The sequence below is a fragment of the Mustela erminea genome, chromosome 12 (assembly GCF_009829155.1).
Source record: "Mustela erminea isolate mMusErm1 chromosome 12, mMusErm1.Pri, whole genome shotgun sequence".
Classification (NCBI taxonomy): Eukaryota; Metazoa; Chordata; class Mammalia; order Carnivora; family Mustelidae; genus Mustela; species Mustela erminea.
The window spans coordinates 14,080,982-14,100,097 of record NC_045625.1 but is presented as its reverse complement, the minus strand read 5'-3'; the positions used below and the strand labels follow the sequence as shown (position 1 = coordinate 14,100,097).

Genomic DNA, 19,116 nt, shown 5'->3' with positions numbered 1-19,116 from the left:
TGCAGGTGGCCAAAATCGGGTGTATCTGACTCATCTGTTCATCTCTTCACTCATTCATTCATTCATCCCACAACTATGCTTTTAATCCCACAGACCCAGCACTTGGGTGGTAACAGGATAGAAGAGGTCTCTGTTCTCAAAACTCGTGTTTTCATGGAAGAAGAAAGAAAATGCATAAGCAGATTAATACACTGATGAAATTATTTCAAATAGCAAGAAGCCATAATAACAAAGAAAATAGAACCAGATAAAGAAAGTGGCTGGGGTGAGGAGAGGGGGCCTACTTCCAAATGGGGACAAAGGAGGTCTCTGTGTGGAAGTGACAGATGACGCAGGACCTGAAAAATAAGGAAAAGTTAACCATGCAAAGATCCATGGGAAGAGTGCTCCAGGCAGAGGGGCCACCATGAGCAGAAGCGTCAAGATCAGAACCACCTCTTTGAGGAGGAGAGAGAAGGTGTGTCTCTGCGCTCCAAGGGGGTGTAGCATGCGGTAAGGTCAGAGGATAAGAGATGAGGCCAGTGAGTGCCCAGTCTTATGGACCATGAGAGAGTCTGGACTTTATTCTAAGAGCAATGAGAAGCCATTGGAGGACTTTTTACAAAGAGAACCATGATCTGATTGGCATTTTTAAAATAGCGCCAGGGACATGAGTTAAGGGGCCACTGTAGCTGTCCGGGGACAGGTGATGATGGTTTAGACGGAGACTCTAGCAGTGAAGATGGAACAGTAGACAGGCTGGGATATATTCTGGCTATGGTTCCAGTAGAACTTGCCCAAGACAACCACACTGCCTTAGATGGTCTGGTGGTCCCCTAGGCCTGCACGGTGTTGGGTGGTTTTCACATGTGATTCAGCCCCTCATGGGACTAGGGGTTTACCCTCAGCAACAACCCACTGGAGGCTCTCGAGGTGACAGAAAATGCCTTCCCAGAGTGTAACCTAGTTTGTCTTCCTGAGACACCCACCCCACATGAGTGCCATTTCTCCCAATAGATTCCTTTTTCTCATAACTCTCTCCAAAGACTTTGAGATTTCATCCTCCTCATGCTTTTCTTGTCCCAAGAAATGAGTGTTTTCTTTTGGGGTCCAGAGGCGGGACTTCTACCAGCAGCCTTTAGGCAAGCCTGATGCTGCATCTTGCATGTTCTGTCTGAGTCTTCCTCCCTTCCGTCACATCCTCACCCCTCCTTCCATCCCGTGTACACACACACACACACACATGCATACTCCAATCTCTATAACGGTAGGATGGTAGTCTCATTTTGTACTCATCTCTCTTTGTCCCCTTGATGCCTGGCCAGCCTCTGAGGTTTTCAGACAGGAGAATCAAGGCACAGAAACCATTATTTCTGAGCCGATCACAGAGCAGTGACTCACCAGCCCTTTCCAAATCCTGGCTTTAAGGGGGTGTTGCTCTAAGTCCTCAGCTGACAGCATCTCAGAAGGGAATCTGTGATCAAGAAGTTGGCATTGGATCATGGGATTCTCTCCTCCCACTCCTCAAATCTTTTGGATGGTTTGGGAAGATGTTCTTCTTCACCTAAATGGGTTTATCTCAGCCTGTCAGTTTTGGGTGTGACTAACCCCACTTATGGAGTATTTCCACCCAATTCCATCCCCTTCACCATAAAGCACAGAAATTAACAGAGGCTAATGGACTTAGGAAGCTGCCAATGCCAAGTCCAAAACAGTTGACAAAGAGGCCCCAGAGCTACATGCCTCTTTCCCTATTTTCTCGCCTGTTTATTCTATTAGCCGAAAAGCCCTCTTTAGCCAGCTTGCAGTTCCTATGTTCAGTCTTGCCAGGATCCCCCCCGGGGAAGATCATTATGGGAGAAAAGGGCCTTTTGAAGATTACACATGAGCAAAAAGAGGGAGGCTTTGAACATTGATGGCGGTTCTGGGCTTCAAATTCCATATGGGGCTAGAGATCTCACTAGAAAATAAATGGGCAAAAGGGAAAAAGATGAAGGAAAGAAGTAACCACTACAAGAATTTGAAGGATTTAGATTTGTAGGAGTGCAAAGAAAATTGAGAACCAGGAATCCAGGTGATTTGTCCTGGCTCTGTATTTGCACTGTGACCTTGGGAAAGGCCCTATGTGTCTCTGAGCCTTTTTCGTTCAACACATACTATCTGATAAATACTTCAGGATAAGTACTGTGCTGGGTGTAAGGATCCCAAGGCAACAAGATGAAGACACTGATCTCCAGAGCTCACAGCCCTCTGGGGAAGCCAGGAAAATAGTCAGAACGTAATGTGAAAAGTGAACTAATGCCCGTTCCCCTTCTATAAAATCAGTGACCTACAAAATAATGACAATGATAACAATAGTCAATATCTGTTGAGCTCTGAGTCCCCCTGGATGCACAGCACCTCCCCTGACCTTTCACTATTATGAACAGGAGCTCTGGGGCTCCTAGCACCTATTTTCCTCCTCCGTTCAGCCCTCAGAGACGAGCTGTCTGCCTCGAGGCCCTGAAATCTACTACCATCAGGTTGTATATCCTGGTTCACACCAGTCACCCTGAGAAACCCAGGGTTCCCAGAGCATTCACCCCTCCTCAGCACTCATCTCCACTGGGCTCTACATCCTTACCAAAATCTTCCACTATGCCCTCTGCAATTCCCTCTGTCCTCTTCTAAACTTCTGAGCACATTCTCTTTCTAGCTCCAACCAAAATCTGATCTCCCCAGGGACCCAACTGCCCTGCAGCTCTCTCAAGAGGACCTGTTTCTCTCCCACACCCCTTCTGCCTTTCACACTGCTCCTTACTGCTCCTCACTGCTCCTTCCAGAACACTGCCCCCCTCCCTAAAAGCTTCCAGCTCTGTCATTTTAGGGTACCCACTACCCCTCCTTTTCATGACACTATCCCTGTGTCCCCAGAGGTTTCAACTCCTGGTTTAGTGGCACTCTTTCCAACACAGACTCCGTTTCAATATCTATGTGAGTATTCCTCTCAACAGCCTATTTTGTCAATCTTTGACTTCCTGTCTTGCAAAATCCATGCCCCAGTCACTCACTGCCATGGTTAAACTATACCTATCATTACACATAACTGTTCTTACTCCATAACCTCAATTTCAAGAATCTCACTCTCAGGGCACCACTCACTCCACGATTAACAATTCTTCCATCTCACTAGGTCTAGGGTCTGTTGATTCTGCCACCCTTTCACTGTCCTTTGCCCAGTGTGTCCTCACTTCCCTCTTTGCCCAACCAAGAAGTCATGGTCAGTCATCACCATCGTCATCATCACCAGCATCATCATTACCATCACTATCATCATCATCACCATCAACATTATCATCACCATCATCATCATCACCATCATCACTACCATCAACACTACCGTCATCTTCATAACCATCACCATCATCATCATCATCACCATCATCACTACCATCATCAACACTACCATCATCTTCATAACCACCACCACCATCATCACCACCACCATCATCATCACTACCATCATGTCCATCATCATCATCATTATCTCCACCATTATCACCATCATCATCATCATTACCATTATTTCCTGTATCACCCTTGTGGCATGTTGTACACACTAAAAACTGGCTGCAGCAATACCTCCCATATCACATCTACTTCTTATGTGACTTTTACACTCCTCCCCTTGAGAAGTGGGTCCTTGAATTGGAGTGTGGCTATGGCTATGGCAGAAGTGATGCCAAGACTGTCAAAAAGGCAAGATCACTTCTGCCTTTCTTTTTGGGGATACTCACTTGTAGAACCCAGCTGCCATGCCTCAAGTGGTCCAGGTGGAAAAGAACTAAGGCCCTCAAGTGCCATCTGAGCTCGTGGATGACAGACAGAAACAGTTCGCTAGACATGAGTGCCACCATCTGTATTAGTTTCCTAGGATTGCTATAACAAATTATCACAAATTTGGTGGCTTAAAACAACAGAAATTTATTTCCCCATAGTTATAGAAATTAGAAGTCCAAAATCAAGGTGTTAGCAGGTGTATGGGAGAATTCATTCCTTGCATCTTTCAGCTTCTGGTGACTCCTGGGATTCCTTGACTTGCAGCGACATCCCTCCTATCACTTCCAGTGTGGTCCAATGTCTCTACCTCTTCTGTATGTCCAATCTCCCTCTGCAACCCTCTAGCAAAATACTCATGATTGCATTTACAGTCCACATAGATAATCAATCCAAGAAAATTTCTCTGTCTCAAGATCCCTAACCTAATTGTATTTGCAAAGATCCCTTTTCTTTTCTTTTTTTTTTTTTTTAATTTGACAGAGATCGCAAATAGGCAGAGAGGCAGGCAAAGAGAGAGAGAGGAGGAAGCAAGCTCCCCACTGAGCAGAGAGCCTGATGTGGGGCTCAATCCCAGCACCCTGGGATCATGACCTGAGCCGAAGGCAGAGGCTTTAACCCATTGAGCCAACCAGGTGTTCCAAAGATCCCTTTTCTAAATAAGATAACATTGACAGGTTCCAGAGATTAGAACCTGATATCTCTGGGGGCCAATATGACTACTCCCCCATCTTCAAAACAAATCCTCCATTCTCCAGTCAAACTACCCCAGCTGAGCAGAGGCAAGCTATCCCTACCAAAGCCCTACCAAAAATTGAAGATTCATAAGAAAAATGAATGATTATTGTTTAAGCTAACAAGTACTGGGGTGGTTTTGTTGCAGAGCAACAGATAACTGATACAACCCTTGACTACCTGGTTCATTTCTTGCTTCATTACATTTGCTAGTTTAATCCACTTCTCCACCTCCTCTCAAACTGGACCTGGCAGCTGAATGCGATGAGAGGGGAACCCACAAACCTGCTGACTCTGCCCACACTGAACTCAGGGCCACTGAGCTCCAGTAGGCCCTTTGGGTTGTCTAACCATCCAAATATATTTCCCCAGTGAGAATCACACACATACACGCGCGCACACACACACACACACACACACACACACGTGGCCACCTACCCCTCTCTCCACTCAAATCTTTGTCGTTTCCTCCCCAGCCTTAGTTGCAGCTCATCTCTTTGATTTGTGTGTCACTGAGACAATAAAACCAACCAGAAAATAAATCCTACAAGTCTCTCCAACACTTGTGCCAATCATGCCCACCAACCCCACTGCTTTCCCTCCCACTGTTATGAACGACCTCCCCATGCTCCAGCCTCTTCCCACGCCCACTACAGTCCTGGGGGACACCACTCATTCTCCCCCTCTCTCCTGCATCATGATTTCTTGCCTCTCTGCTGGATTATCCCCTTCAACATAAGACGTATCTTATTTCTCCCACTCCTCCCCGACTATATCCTTCCTCCCCACTCCCTTTAAAATGAAAGAATGGGTCATGGTCACAGTGTCTGACGCCTTTCCTCCTGTTCTCTCTGGAATCCACTCCAATCAAAACTTTCACACCCACCACTTTAGTGAAATCAGCTTTTGTCAAGGTCGTCCAGTGTTGCCAAATCCAAGGTCCTTTGTCTGTCCTGATCGTACTTAACCCATCACCAACATGTATTAGTCTTCCAGGGCTTCTCAAGCAAAGTACCACAAACTCAGTGACTTAAAAGAACAGAAACTTGGGCACCTGGCAGTCTGTTAAACGTCTGCATTTGGCTCTGGTCATGATCCCAGGACCCTGGGATCGAGCCCCACAATGGGCTCTCTACTCAGCAGGGAGCCTGCTTCTCTCTGCCTCTCTGCTACTTGTGATTTTGTCTCACTCTGTCAAATAAATAAATAAAATCTTTAAAAAAAAAAAAAAAAACCAGAAACTTATTTATAGTAGTCTAGAGGCCAGAAATCCAAAATACAGGTGTTAGTAGGGTCCCATTCCCCCTGACATTTCCAGGGAAGGCTCTTTTCTCTCATCTTCCAACTTCTGGTGGTCACTGCCCTTCCTTGATGTTCCTTGGCTTAGAGCTGCATCACCTCAATCTCTCTACCTGCCTCCATCCACACACAGCCTTTTCCCTCTGTATATCTCACGTGTCCACTCCTAGAGGACACCAGTCGTTGGATGTAGGGCTGCCCTAATTCAGTATGACCTCATCTTATCTAGCTTTATCTGCAAAGACCCTGTTTTCAAAGAAGGTCACATACTGGGGTTTCCGGTAGACAACAACCCACAGAAGTAACATTTAGCAAATTGAACATTTCTGCATAGATACACTTCCTTCTCTTTGCTTCCAGGACACCAGACTCTCTAGGTTTTCCTCACACCTTAGTGACCGCCCATCCTCAGTCTCCTTGACCAGTTGAGCTGCTCCTCATCTCTCTAATCACCCCCAGGGCTCAGTCTTTGGCCACCTTTTCTTTTCTAGCCACCACCTTTCCGTAAATGATTCCATCCAATCTCCTATTTTCAGATCCATCTAGATAACTCCACAACTCCCCCCTCTACCCTCTGTCTCTCTCCTGAACTCCAGTCTCCTACATCTACCTTGGATGTCTAAGGGCCATCTCAAACTTAGTATGTTTGAAACCAAAATCCTAATTCTCCTCACACCCTAAAAAAACTTCTTACACCCATAGACTCTCTCATCTCAGTAACTGGCATTTCTTTGTTTCAACAAGAAATCCTGCTGGTACTGCCTTCAAAATATATCCTGTATTCAGCTACTTCCCAAGACCCCATTGCCACACCCTGGTCCAACCCACCACTATTTAGCTAAAGCCAGCATCAGTAACTGCAGCCCACCAGCCAAATTCAGCCGACCATCTGTTTTTATAAATAAAGTTTTATTGGAACACTGTCACACCCATTTGTTTACATATTGTCCATGGCTACTTTTGATTTCCAAGGGCAGAATAGAGTAATTACAAGAGAGACACCACGGCCCCACAAAGCCAAGCACATTTACTCTCTGGAACTGTATAGAAAATGTTTGCCAGTTCCTGGCCTGGATTATTTCAGTCATAGGTCTTCCTATCTCCACCCTTACTGACACTATAGTTGATTCTCAACCTGGCAGGCAGAGAAATGCTTTTTAAGCAGGAGTCCGAGCCCATCACTTCGCTGCTTAGAATTCCTCAGTGCCAGCTGCTGTTCCAACCCAGCTCATCTGGCCCCTGCAGCTCTAACCCCTGGCTCCCTCTCTGCCCTTATCTCCTGCTGTGCTCGATCTCAAATTTCTCCAGCCACACTAGACATATTCCTATTCCTAGAACATTCCAGACATGCTCCCACCTCAAAGTCTTTGCATTTTCTCTTCTCTCCATTGCTAGTAATCCTTACCAGACTCACCCTTGCAATTCTCATGTCCTCAGGAGACCTTTTCTGCGCACTGGGTATGCGTTAACAGTGCCCCCTCCCCAAGCATTCACTATCCCCTTTAATCTGCTCTCTGTCAATCCATAAAAGGTACATAATGTGTTTTCTCTTACTTATTTGATGATAGTCTGTCTTGCCTTCTTGAAGTCACCACTGTGAAAGACACACATATTTTATGGCAAGCACTGAGGTCAGTGCCTGAAGCATAGCAGGTGCTTAGTAGAGATTTATTGAATGAATGAACAAATGAATGACTAAAAAAAATGAACTCTTCCTGCAGGTCAACCTCTGTGCTAAGCCTTGTATGTGCCTTGGATTGCTTACCTCACAACAATTCCAGGGGTTGGCACTGGGCTAAGGAGCCCAAGGACACCAGGGCCAGGACTCAAGGTCAAGTGTAACACCAGAGTTCACTGTCCTAACCACCTCCACCTTCTAAAATTGTGCTGTGCTGTCTGTAAATTTTAGAAGATATTTTAACCTGTAAGAGGTTATTTCTAGCAACCCAAGCATCCAGCAGTGAATGATTGGACAAGCAGAATGTGGCACATACCTAAAATGGAAGCAGTCAAATTCTTAGGGGGCAAAAAGTGGTTGCAGCGGGCTGGGGGTGTGGGGACAGCATGGGGTGTGAGTGTTTGATGGATGCAAAGTTTAGTTTTGCAAGATGAGAAGAGTTCTGGAGATGGAAGATGGTGATGGTTGCCCAACATTGTGAATGTGCTTAAGGCCACTGAACTGTACACTTTAAATGGCTAAAATGGTAAATTGTATGTTATGTGTATTTTTACCATAAAACAAAAAAAAGGTCATATTTCTTCCTCATTGCAAACTGCCAAATGGCTATAACCCCCTAGTTTGCAGAAGAAGGACATGAGGTTCAGAAAGCAAGGGGACCAGGCCAAGACTATTAGAGGCAGCAGTGTGAGCCCAGGCCTCAACTGCCTCTCAGTGGAGGGTGCCCTCTGCTTCCCCTACCCTGCCTTCTCCTGAGCCAGCAGAAGATCTGCCTCTATGTATTCACTATGCTTTATATGACAGGAAATTTATCTTTTCCAATTCTTGGGTGGATTAGGAACTTCTGGAAACTTCTGTCCTCCCTGCCCAGAACCAGCCCTGAGTTACAGTAGGGCCAAGTAAGTGCAAACACAAAAATTGTCTTAGAAGAGCCAGCAGGAAGGGGTGGGGGGTAGGGGGTGGGGGGTGAAGGAAGCCGCTCGTGCATTAGCATATGCAAATTGGCAAGGATAAAGAAAACTGGGAAAGCTGCTATTTTATCATTTGTGGTAATTATAGCAATTTAGAGTGAAGAATCAATGGGTTCCTGGAGGTAAAAGCATCTCGGAAGGATAATGTGGTGTGATTAAGAAGTTCTGATTAAGAGCTGCTGTCATTTTCACTTGAAAAAAGTGAGGAAAGAGACCGGGGTCAGAAGTGCAGCAACACAGTCAGGAAGGTGGGGACACTGGCCTGCCAGGCCCTGTCCCTGGTGTGGAAGACAGAGAGAAACAAAGATGTCCCTGTCTTGTGAAATTTACAGAAGAAAGACAACCACAGGAAAGGGCTATCAAGCACACTGTGCTAGGTGCAGTATTGTTCTCATAAAGAGGTTCAGAAGAAAGAATGGTTAACTTGTCTCAGAAGGAAAAAATGATCTGGAAAAGCTTCAGACAGAAGATGACATCCAAATAGGGCTTTGCGGTATCAATAGGAGTTAGTAACTGACAAGAGCCAGGGGAAAGGGGTTTGCAGGCGGAAGTAACAGTATGTGTGAAGTAGTAGAATGTGTGTTTGGAGAACTCTGTGGGGAGAAGTAAGAGAGTGAGGTGTTATCGTTTGTGGATCTGGGAACACTGGCAAGGCCACTCCAGGGAGCCCGGACATAATTCCGCAGCTGGTAGAGGATGAAGACAGAAGCACAGGAGTGACTTGATCAGAACTGAATTTTAAGAAAAGCTGGCAAAGGGAGCCAGACAGTCAGTGTAATAGACCAGGTGTTATGCTAGAGGGATGAAGACAGGGGGACAGGAGTCAGGATTCAGATGAGAGGTCCTGAAACAGAACATGGAGACTCAGAGGCAACAGTCTTGGAACCTCATGAGTCACAACTGAAAGGAACAGAACAACCATCTGGATTTAACCCCCATTTTAGGGAGGCACAAACCAAGGCTCAGAGAGGTTAAGAAATTACTTGAGGTCTCATAGCTAGTAAATGGGCTTGACACCAGGTCTATCTGACTCTAAAGTCTGAGCTCCGTCTATTAATCCACAAACCTCGGGATCTAAAACAGAACAGCCATTAATCCTAAAACCCAGTAATCTGACAGAGTCAGAGAGCAGTCAGCAGGTGTGTCACTGAGTGTGGCAGCCCCGGAACAGACTTTGTTGTCAAGCCCCTGAAGGAGTGGCCTGCAGGAGAGGGGGCAGATTTTATTTCCATTCACATCACACAGACTTCAACCAGTGCCTAGCCCAGAGAACAATGAAACAATCAGACCTGTCTAGCAAGAGTGTCTATTGTATGAGAGTGAGTTCCCCATCCCTGCAAGTATGCAAGCCAAGCTTGAGAACCCACCTGTCTGGAATGTACTAGAATGGATTCCTGAACTCTAAGAAGTTCCTAGGATCTCTTTGAATGCTAAGGTTCTATGATCTTTGCAGGTTGAGATGCATTCCCAAACAGACCACATACCATGTCCTGAGCTGCTGAAGAACCATTTATTAATCCATTCACAAGCAGAAGATTAAAATAAATAAATAGATAGATAGGTAGACCGGAAATGCCAAGACCCAGAGACACAAGAGAGCATGATGAGACACCAAAAAGACCCGTGTAGGTCCTCACAGCTCAAGGCGGCAGGGGGGCAAGTGGAGGGCTGGGGAGAGACGAGGCTGCGGTCCGGAGCCTGGGAGACCGCCTTGAAGACCATGGGGAGCCCGTGGCAGTCAAGCCGCTAAGTGATACCCGTTTCAGAAAGTTCACGCTGACAGCCGTGTGGAGTCGACGTAATTCATTCTCTGAGACTATTTTAGATAAGAAGGAGAAGAAGAGGCTTCCTTGGCTCCCAAAACAGCCGTGGGGGTAGGAGTGTTCCGGTCATGGTCCGAGGTAGAAGTGTCGGCCACATCAGGACCCCAGAACTCCCGGCACCCGTCCCCGAGCTGGGGACCACGTCCCAGGCAGCCCGGCCGCCGGCGCCTCTGCACCTTGGCCTGGTGCGGCCCTGTGAACGCCAGCCCGGCGCACAAGGCCTCGGCCCGGCCTCACCACCGACAGATGGAGCGTTTGTTGACGCTCCGGTGACAGCTTGAAAACTCCTCTGCTCCCTCCGAGCCGGCCCGATCCACCTCGTCCTCCCATCTGCCATCTCATTTGAAAACTAGCAGAACAACTCGGCTAGAGCAATTCCGACTTTTTCCATCTGTGCCGAGTTAATTAAGAGGGTAATGAGAGCTGAGAAAGAACGAGGCCTGCATTAATTCAAGATATGATTAAGAGAAACATCTCCCAAATACACATGTGTGCACGGAGGAAGGCCCAAAGGCTTGGGGGTGCTGCCAGCGGGGGGTCTCTGCCGTGCGCCCATTGGGAGGGCTCCAGGGATGGGAGCTAGGATCCCACCAGCTGTGAGCAGGTGCCACCAGAGCGTGGGATCCAAGACAGCGACCCGTGGGGTCACAGGAGAGAAGGCAAGAGCCCCCCGAGAGTCTCCTCCCCACAAAACCTCCCCACAAACAGTGTTGGTCCCCTGGTCTGTGCCCCACCATGAAAGCAGAAAGGATGGTGCCCAGAGCTTCTCTTTATTGGCACCCCATTCGTTACCTAGCCACAGATCTAGAACAGTTCTAGATGCAACAAAAATTCACTGAAGATCAACACAAGAAAAACCTGAGACCACAACCCAGGTCTTAGTTCCGTAGACCTCCAAGGAAAGACACCAGCAATAATGATAATGAGTAATGGTGGATAAATTGTTCACGCTCACTGAGCATCTGCCGTGGGCCAGGCCTGGTTCTAAGGACTGTGTTCATGTATTATCTCCTTTAATTCTCACAACGGCCCTAAGAGGCACGTACAATTGAGAGCGTTCCCATTTTGCAGAAGGGGGGCAAAGCAAGGCTCAGAGATGCTGACAGACTTGCCCCAGATGCCACAGTGAGGAAGCAGTAGAGATAGGATACCTGTGGTGACAAAATGCAACTGTCCTACTAAGTTACACCACACTTGTGCACCAGGAGACAGGGAGATGCACAGGGAGGTACTTAGGCAGCACAGAGAAGGAGGATGGCATCCAACCTTGTGTGATTAGGGGAAGGGAACCAGAGAAGGCTTCCTGGAGGAGGGGGCATCCAGGCAGACTCAGAAATGATCCAGATTCAACAATTGTTTTTGGAATGCCTGCCAGACCCCTCTCAAGCAATCCACCAGCCCTTCTATGCGCCTATGTCATTAAACCCTGGTATGGAGGCATTAGTGTCCCCACATGACTCATGAGGAACTTGAGATTTGGGGAGTAGAGCTGGTGAGAGAAGGTTGGACTGGAATGCAGATCATTCTGACTCATGCGGGTGCTGGATCCTCAGTCAAGGATGTGTGCCCTCGGAGCAGAGAGGGACATGCCCTCAGGACACCAACTCAAGAGAGAGCTTGGGGGCCAAGAGCTCTGGGACCCCTTCCCTATCCTGACTCCTGGAGTCAGGACAGCTGGGTTCTAGTATCTGGGCCGTGCTATCTCTCCATTCCAGAAGGTCAAACTCACACACTGAAGCATACCTGTAAGGCCCTTTACAACCCATCTCCCAACCTCCCCTCTCCTCCCCATCCAATCCCTGTCTCTGCCTTATGGAACATGTCCTGAAGCTTGAGTGGCCTGCAGGCCTTTTAAGGTCTGAGCAGAAATGGTCGTCAACCCTTCTGCTCTGTTCCCTGTCTTCTCCACCACCCCTGACACATGAAGCCAGAAATATGGAAGTCATTCTGGACCCTGACTCTTCCTCCCTCAGGCCTGACCACAGACTGGGGATTCTCACTGCCAACACCCTAGCCCAGGCCACATCTCTTCCCTTTGTGCCTTGTACCCAACCCTACAATCCTGGCTACCCCTGCCACCCCTCCCTTCCAGTTCCCCCTCCACACCTCCTGTAACAACAAAGCTTTTTTGGTGCAAATGGTATTTTATTACAGAAGACAATCTAATTTACAAATCAATACACATTTCAGGGAAAACATTTAGGCATCATAAAAGAATGCATGAATATAAAAATTTCAATGTGCAAAATTCAACAAGGAAATGCACAAGAAAACTTATGTTTAAACTATGCAGTGATTACTGGGCCACTGTGAAGGCAAAATAAAACTCCTCTTCCAGAGGCTAAAAAGGGAAGAAGAGCCGAAGAATGTAGCGAAGGCATTTCCACAGGCTGACTTTAGTCGTCTGGGGTGTGCAGAAATGCTTCCTCTAGATTCAGGAAGTGTTTGCTGTTTGGATGGGGAAGAGAAAGATGTTGCACCTGGCTGCCCTTGTGGACCTTCTGCCACTCTTCCCTATGAGCCCCTGCTGCTGGGTGATTTCCATGAGCTCCCAACACTCATCAGGAGACACAGCTTCCCAGGGTGCTGGATTCTTTTCTTCCATTAAAACATCAAATTTCCAACAATGGGATGAGATGGGATAGGAAGGGAAGGGGTAGGGGGGAAAGCATAGGACAGGACAGGATGAGGTGGGGTGGGGTGGGGTGGGGTGGGGTGGGGTGGGGTGGACAGCAACCACCTCATACCTATTAGGATGGCGACTATCAAAACAAACAAGAAAAAAAGAAAACAGACAAATAACACAGATTCTCCAGGATGTGGAGAAACTGGAAGCCTGTGCCTTGCTGGTGGGAATACAAAATCAGGTAGCCGCCGTGGAAACCAGTATGGTGAGCCCTCAAACAATTAAAAATGGAACTATCAAATGATGCAGTAATTCCACTTCTGAGAATATACCCCAAAGAATTGAAAGCTGAGACTCAAAACAGAGATGTGTGCATCCGTGTCCATAACAGCATTATTCGCAATAACCCGAAGGTGGAAGCAACCAGTAGATGGACAAAATGTGTTCTCTACATACAGTAGAATATTATTCAGCCTTAAAAAGGAAGGAAGTTCAGACGCAGGCTGCAGCATGAATGAACCCTGAGGACATTATATGAAATGAAACAAGCCAGACACAAAAGGACAAATGCTGTGGGACTGCATTTACATGAGGTACCCAGAGTAGTCAAGTTCATAGAGACAGGAAAATCGAGGCGATTGCCGGCTGCTGGGAGATGGGGGGAGGCTGGAGCTGTTTCACGGGTAGAGAGCTTCCGTGTCGGGGACGGGAAGTCCTGGACATGGTGGTGACGATGTTTGCACAACAGTGTGAATGTGCTTGATGCCACCGAGAGGCACACAAGAAATGGTCAAGTCGGTAAATGTTCCATTACCTGTATTTTGCCCCAGTTAAAACCTTAAGCGTATCCAAAGGGCAGGGAGGGTGGTTGTACAGCGAAAGAAGAGACTCAGCTGCTGCAAAATTTGGCTCAGTCATTAAGTGCCTGCTCGGGTAACAATCCTGGGGTCCTAGGATCGAGTCCCGCATCAGGCTCCCTGCTCGGCAGCAAGCCTGCTTCTCCCTCTCCCACTCTCCCTGCTTATGTTCTCTCTCTCAATGTCTCACTCTCTGTCAAATAAATAAATAAATAAAATCTTAAAAAAAAAAAAGAAGAAGAACACTTTTAAAAGAAGTTCTTTCTCTTCTGTTAGGATGTGGAGTGGGGAAGCCAGTGGTGGCCTTGAGGCCAGCCCAAGGGATGCAGCTGAGCGGAAGGAAGACAGTGAGGATCCCAGATGATGCGTTGCCTTCTTGCCCAGGAACTTGCCTCAGTCCCCTGGCTCTGGGCTGAACCAGGCAGGAGGACCACGCTTGCTGCACGGGTTGTAATGCAGCCCTTGCACGCCTTGTCAGAGCCTCAACCTCCTTATCTATAAAATAATAATTCCTGCCCTGCTCTTGGCACAGAAACAAGGGAAGAACAAAAGGAATCACAGAAAGCAAAGTGCTTTCTAAACAGACATGAAGGACGGTGAGTTCAAGTCCCTGCGGTGTCCAGGTGAACTTTGTCCTTTTGGGAGTCCCGGTCTCCCCATCTGAGAAATAGGCAGGGAGCAGGTAGTGCAGGGGATGGTTTCTTCCAGCTCTAGCATCAACTAAATTTTTATTTCCTCTTTGTACCATTAAGCCAAATAAGGAAGTAACTGTCTCTGCTAATGATCCGTATCAGAGTTACCAACCCAAAACTTGACTCCCCTAGACTGGAAAAATTGTCCAGAATCCCCAGAAGACCACAGCTGCAGTTAGCCCCAGTCACCCAGAAGAACACTCGCGCTCATGTCAGTGTCCTAGGTATATGGAATGTCACGACCTGGCAGCTCGGTGGGACCTGTAGAAGTGTGGTCCAATGTCTCTTGGGACCTATCCCCCTTCTACGTCGTACCTTCCTATACAGCAAGACTCAGAGACTGAAAACCACATTTCCCAGATGCCCTTGCAACCACGACATTGAGGGCGAATGGAACTCCATCCACATGAGATTCGGAGGGCAGTAGGGAGGTGGCATGGGAGTGGGACCTCAGCAGGTGGACTTCACTGGCACGTGGGATGCCAAATGGATGGTTTTGCGTTTGCTTCTGAGGACCGCTTGGACCAGTGCTCCTCAAGGCGGGGACTGTGGACCAGCTGCATCAGCATCCCCTAGGAACCTCTAAGTAAAGCAGATCCTATTCCACATCCACTGAATTTGAAACTCTGGGGTGGGGCCCAGGAATCTGTATACTAACACTCTCTCCGGGTGATTTTTATGCATGTGGACGTTTGAGAACCACTGACTTAACATGTCCTTAGCTAGAGCAGTACCTGACACCTGTCATGTGGACCCTGGTTGTTAACATGCACATAAGCACAGAGGGCCTATTATCTGATGTTTTATTAATATTTATAATTTCTCTGTTTATGTATTTTTATTTATTTATTTATTTGAGCGACAAAGAGGGCATGGGGGAGGAGGGGCAGAGGGAGAGGGAAAAAGAGCGTCTTAAATGAACTCCCCACTGAGCACAGAGCATGCAGGGCTCAATCGCAAGACCCTGAGATCAAGACCTGAGCCAAAACCAAGAACCAGAGGCTTAACCAACTGAGCCACCCACGCATGCCTCTTTTCTTATTTTTAAGTAATTTGCACACAATAACATGCAACATTCTAACAGGTGCAGTTTGATTAATCTCCCATTAGTACTTACCTGTGAAGCCACCACCCAAATCAAGACAAAGAACATTTCTAGCCCCCACCAAACCTTTATACTCCCCCAAATCACTTGTCCCCAAAGGAAACTACTGTTCTGAGCCCATCTCCATTTGGTACTTTTACCTGTTCTTAATTATCATATAGATGGGATTATACCATAAACACATTCTTCTGCCTGGCTTCTTACCCTTTGATATTGCTTCTGTGACCTTCTATCATTGTGTATAGCACCTATTTGTTCTTTTTTATTGCTGTGTAGTATTTCATTACATGACTATGCTACTGTCTATCCATTCTGACATTGATGGACATTTGGACAGTGTCCAGTTAGGGGCTATTATGAATATAGCTTCCAGGAACATTCTTGTCCTTGTCCTTTGTAGGATTTCATTTCTGTTGGATAGATGGATACCCAGGGGTGAGGTGGCTACTATTCAGCTTGCCTTAGATACTGCAGGTTTGCCGAAGAGGGCATACCAACTTCATCTGACAACAAGGTCTGCACGTTTATGAAATTGCATTTAATCTACACAGCTCAGCAGGACCTAGATCGTACCCAACCCACATTTTACAGGCAAAAGATCCGAGCTCAAGATGTCAAGTCACTTTCTCCTGACCCTGGGTCCACTCCTGATGTGCCCTTGTCCATGTGGGCAACTCGCTTTCTCCAGCCAGGCTTCATTCTCCCTATCTGTAAAATGGGTACATTGGCTGGCCAAACTCTTTTTAGCCACAGAACTTCTTCTTCAGGTGAACTCTTCTGCAGAAGCCCGACATCTGACAGGAAGAAAATCTGGGGGCTCTGGTGTCAGCTGGAGGGTCACAGAGCCCTCCACCCCAGACCACCCTCTACCCCACGTGACTCCTAGGGCTCCTCCCCATTGAGCTGGTACCATTTCAACAAGGTTAACTCACAGAATTCCTAATCCATTCTAGGAGTCTTCTCAACTCTGCAGAAGGATTCCATTACCCTGTCTTCCTGGGGGGCTGCGCACAAGCCTCCAGGAGTCCATGGAGCCCCAGGGCAGGAAAGCTGGGGAAGACAGAGGGAACCCAGCAAGGCTGCACTGGCAAATGCCCTTTCTGGAGGAAGTTTCCCGAGGGCTGGTTCTTTCCTGTCCCACACAGAGCCTGAAATCTGAAAAATAAAGCTCACAATGGAAAATGCTGACCATACCTTGACTAGACATGGTTGAATGCAACGAGATCCGAGTTTGTTGCCCTCACCTCCCCCCTGCACCGGTAATGCACAGGTGATTTTTAATTTCCATCATGCAAAGATGCAATACATTAATTTTTGAAGAAGAAGAAAATATATAGCAAATTGGGAGGAAAAAAAAAAGCATTCATTTATTCCCAGGGCCACTTCCCAGCCAGGGTGCCAGAGTGGAGGTAGGGGGGTGGTGGGGAACAGAGGGTAAGAAGCCAGGAAAGGGACAGCAGAGGCGATTGCTGCCAGCTCCCCATGGTGTGGACCTGTGTGCAGTGCACAGAAAATCGGGCTGGGGACAACTCTGAAAGATGAAGTGAACCGGCACGACCTTCCTCTCTCCATCCGTCTAATTTTGTCACCTCAGCTCCTCCGCCCCCAAAGAGCACCCTGTCTCTTCCCTTGCCCCCTCCACCTCCGGGTTCATCAAGCATCTACTGAGCACCCACTGGGTGCCAGGCATTGTGTCAAGCAGCAGGGATCTACTGATGAACAAAAAGACACCTTTTCCTGGACTTTTAGGTCTCCTGGCCTGGTGAGTCTCTGCCAAGGGGACCAAATTGACCTTCCCTTCTTGTTGCCACTGCGAACAGACACAGTGGGACAGGCCAGAGTCTCCCAGGTGGCCTCCTCCCCTTAGTCTCCCCTTCCAGCCCTTGCTCTTCACACAGGCTAGCCCCTCACGTGCCCCCCACTGGGATCCTGTCACTCCCCCTCTTAAACCTTCATGGAGCCCACTTGCTGCAAGGATGGAATCAACGCTTAACACTGCAGCCCCTTCCCATTTACCCCACTATCATCCCCTACCCTGCCCTTGCCCCACCAAACCTGCAGTTTCCAAGACCTACCATTTGCAACCTCATTTCTCTGCCTAAAATATTCCTCCCACTTTCCTCTGAAAAACTCCTACTCATACCTCAAAGCCCAATTCAAACTTTTTATATTCTGTATTCAAAATGGACTTTTGTGAGGCCTTCCTGTCCCACCTTCATTCTTCCCAGGGGAACTTAGTAGCACCCTATCTCACTGTGTCCCAGGGAGATACTCAAGCATCCTTCTCCCCACACTAGACCGCGAACACTTCCAGAGTGGCAGCTGAATCGTGTTCACATCTAATCTCCAGGGCAGAGCAAATCTTCTCAGTAAATGCCAAAGAAATGAATGGGTGGATAGAGGAATGAATGAATAAATTGTTCCAAAATCATTTGGTTTTCTACAATCATAAAAAGATATAGCTGGAAAGAAAACAAATGCTTTCAAAGCATTGGATTTTGTATAGCATCAGCTGGACAAGCCTGTGTTTGTTGGGGGTGACAATCAGCTGGATGGAAGAACAAAGGAGTTTGTTTTTCTCTTATTCAGCAGAATTTACAAAAGTAGCCTGGATCAGGGAGCAGCTCTGCTCCACCCAGCCATTCGGGGACCCGCCCCCTTGGTCTTTTTGCTCCGCCAACCCTAGGAAGGTGTCATCATCTCCTTGGTCAATACTGTGTCAACAGGATGTCCAGGTGCAAGTCATAGGAAGGAAAAATAGAGAAGAGGAAGCTAAAGTCAAAGGCTCAGAACCAGGCCTCCTGCTGATGCGCCCCCTCCCCCCAGACCCCCTAATGATGGGAGAGTCTGAGAAATTCAGCACGTGCCCAGCTGCAATGCAATCATTGTGAACAAAGGGGAGAAAGGATTGGGACGGACACTCACCAGTCTCTATAACCCCATCCATGTGCAGATGGGAACTAAGGTTCAGAATGAGGAATGACATGACCAAGGTCATGAAGCTCACCTTCTCCTATTCGCACCAGCTTCCCGTTCTCGGGATAAATGTCTATTCTCATGTGTCTGCTCATAGATCAGATTCTAATCTGAGACAGATGTCTGCATGCACATGATTTACTGGGGTGTTCTTGGGACCAACACCTGTGAGGGAGTAGGGAACATAAGGTCAGGCAGAGGGAGAAGCTGACACAGTGCTAACAGAGGCCCCAGCTGAACCCAAAAGGAGCTCTTAATTGCAAAGAGATGATCATGTATGGGCACCTGGATGACTCTGTTGGTTGAGCATCTGACTCTTGACTTTGGCTCAGGCCCTGATCTCATGGTTCGTGAGACTGAGCCCCATGCCAGGCTCCACACTCAGTGGGAGTCTGCTTGGATATCTTCTCCCTCTTACCCTTCCCCCACTCTTGCTCTCTCTCTCTCTCTCTCTGTCTCTCAAATAAATAAATAAATCTTTAAAAGAGAGAGAGAGAGAGAGAGAGCTGACCTTATATAGGTAACCCAAATGGAGCCATGGGAGCTAGGCCTTTTACCC

At 47.6% G+C, this 19,116-nt stretch overlaps 1 long non-coding RNA gene across 1 annotated transcript; it reads right to left on the bottom strand.

Annotated features, from left to right (window-relative positions):
• Positions 1–16,175: 16,175 nt before the first annotated feature.
• On the bottom strand, positions 16,176–18,692 carry LOC116571163. The gene is made up of 3 exons (XR_004277755.1): positions 18,589–18,692; positions 16,514–16,736; positions 16,176–16,289 (listed from the first exon to the last, which is right to left on the bottom strand). It is a non-coding gene; the product is annotated as an uncharacterized LOC116571163 (long non-coding RNA).
• Positions 18,693–19,116: the final 424 nt, after the last annotated feature.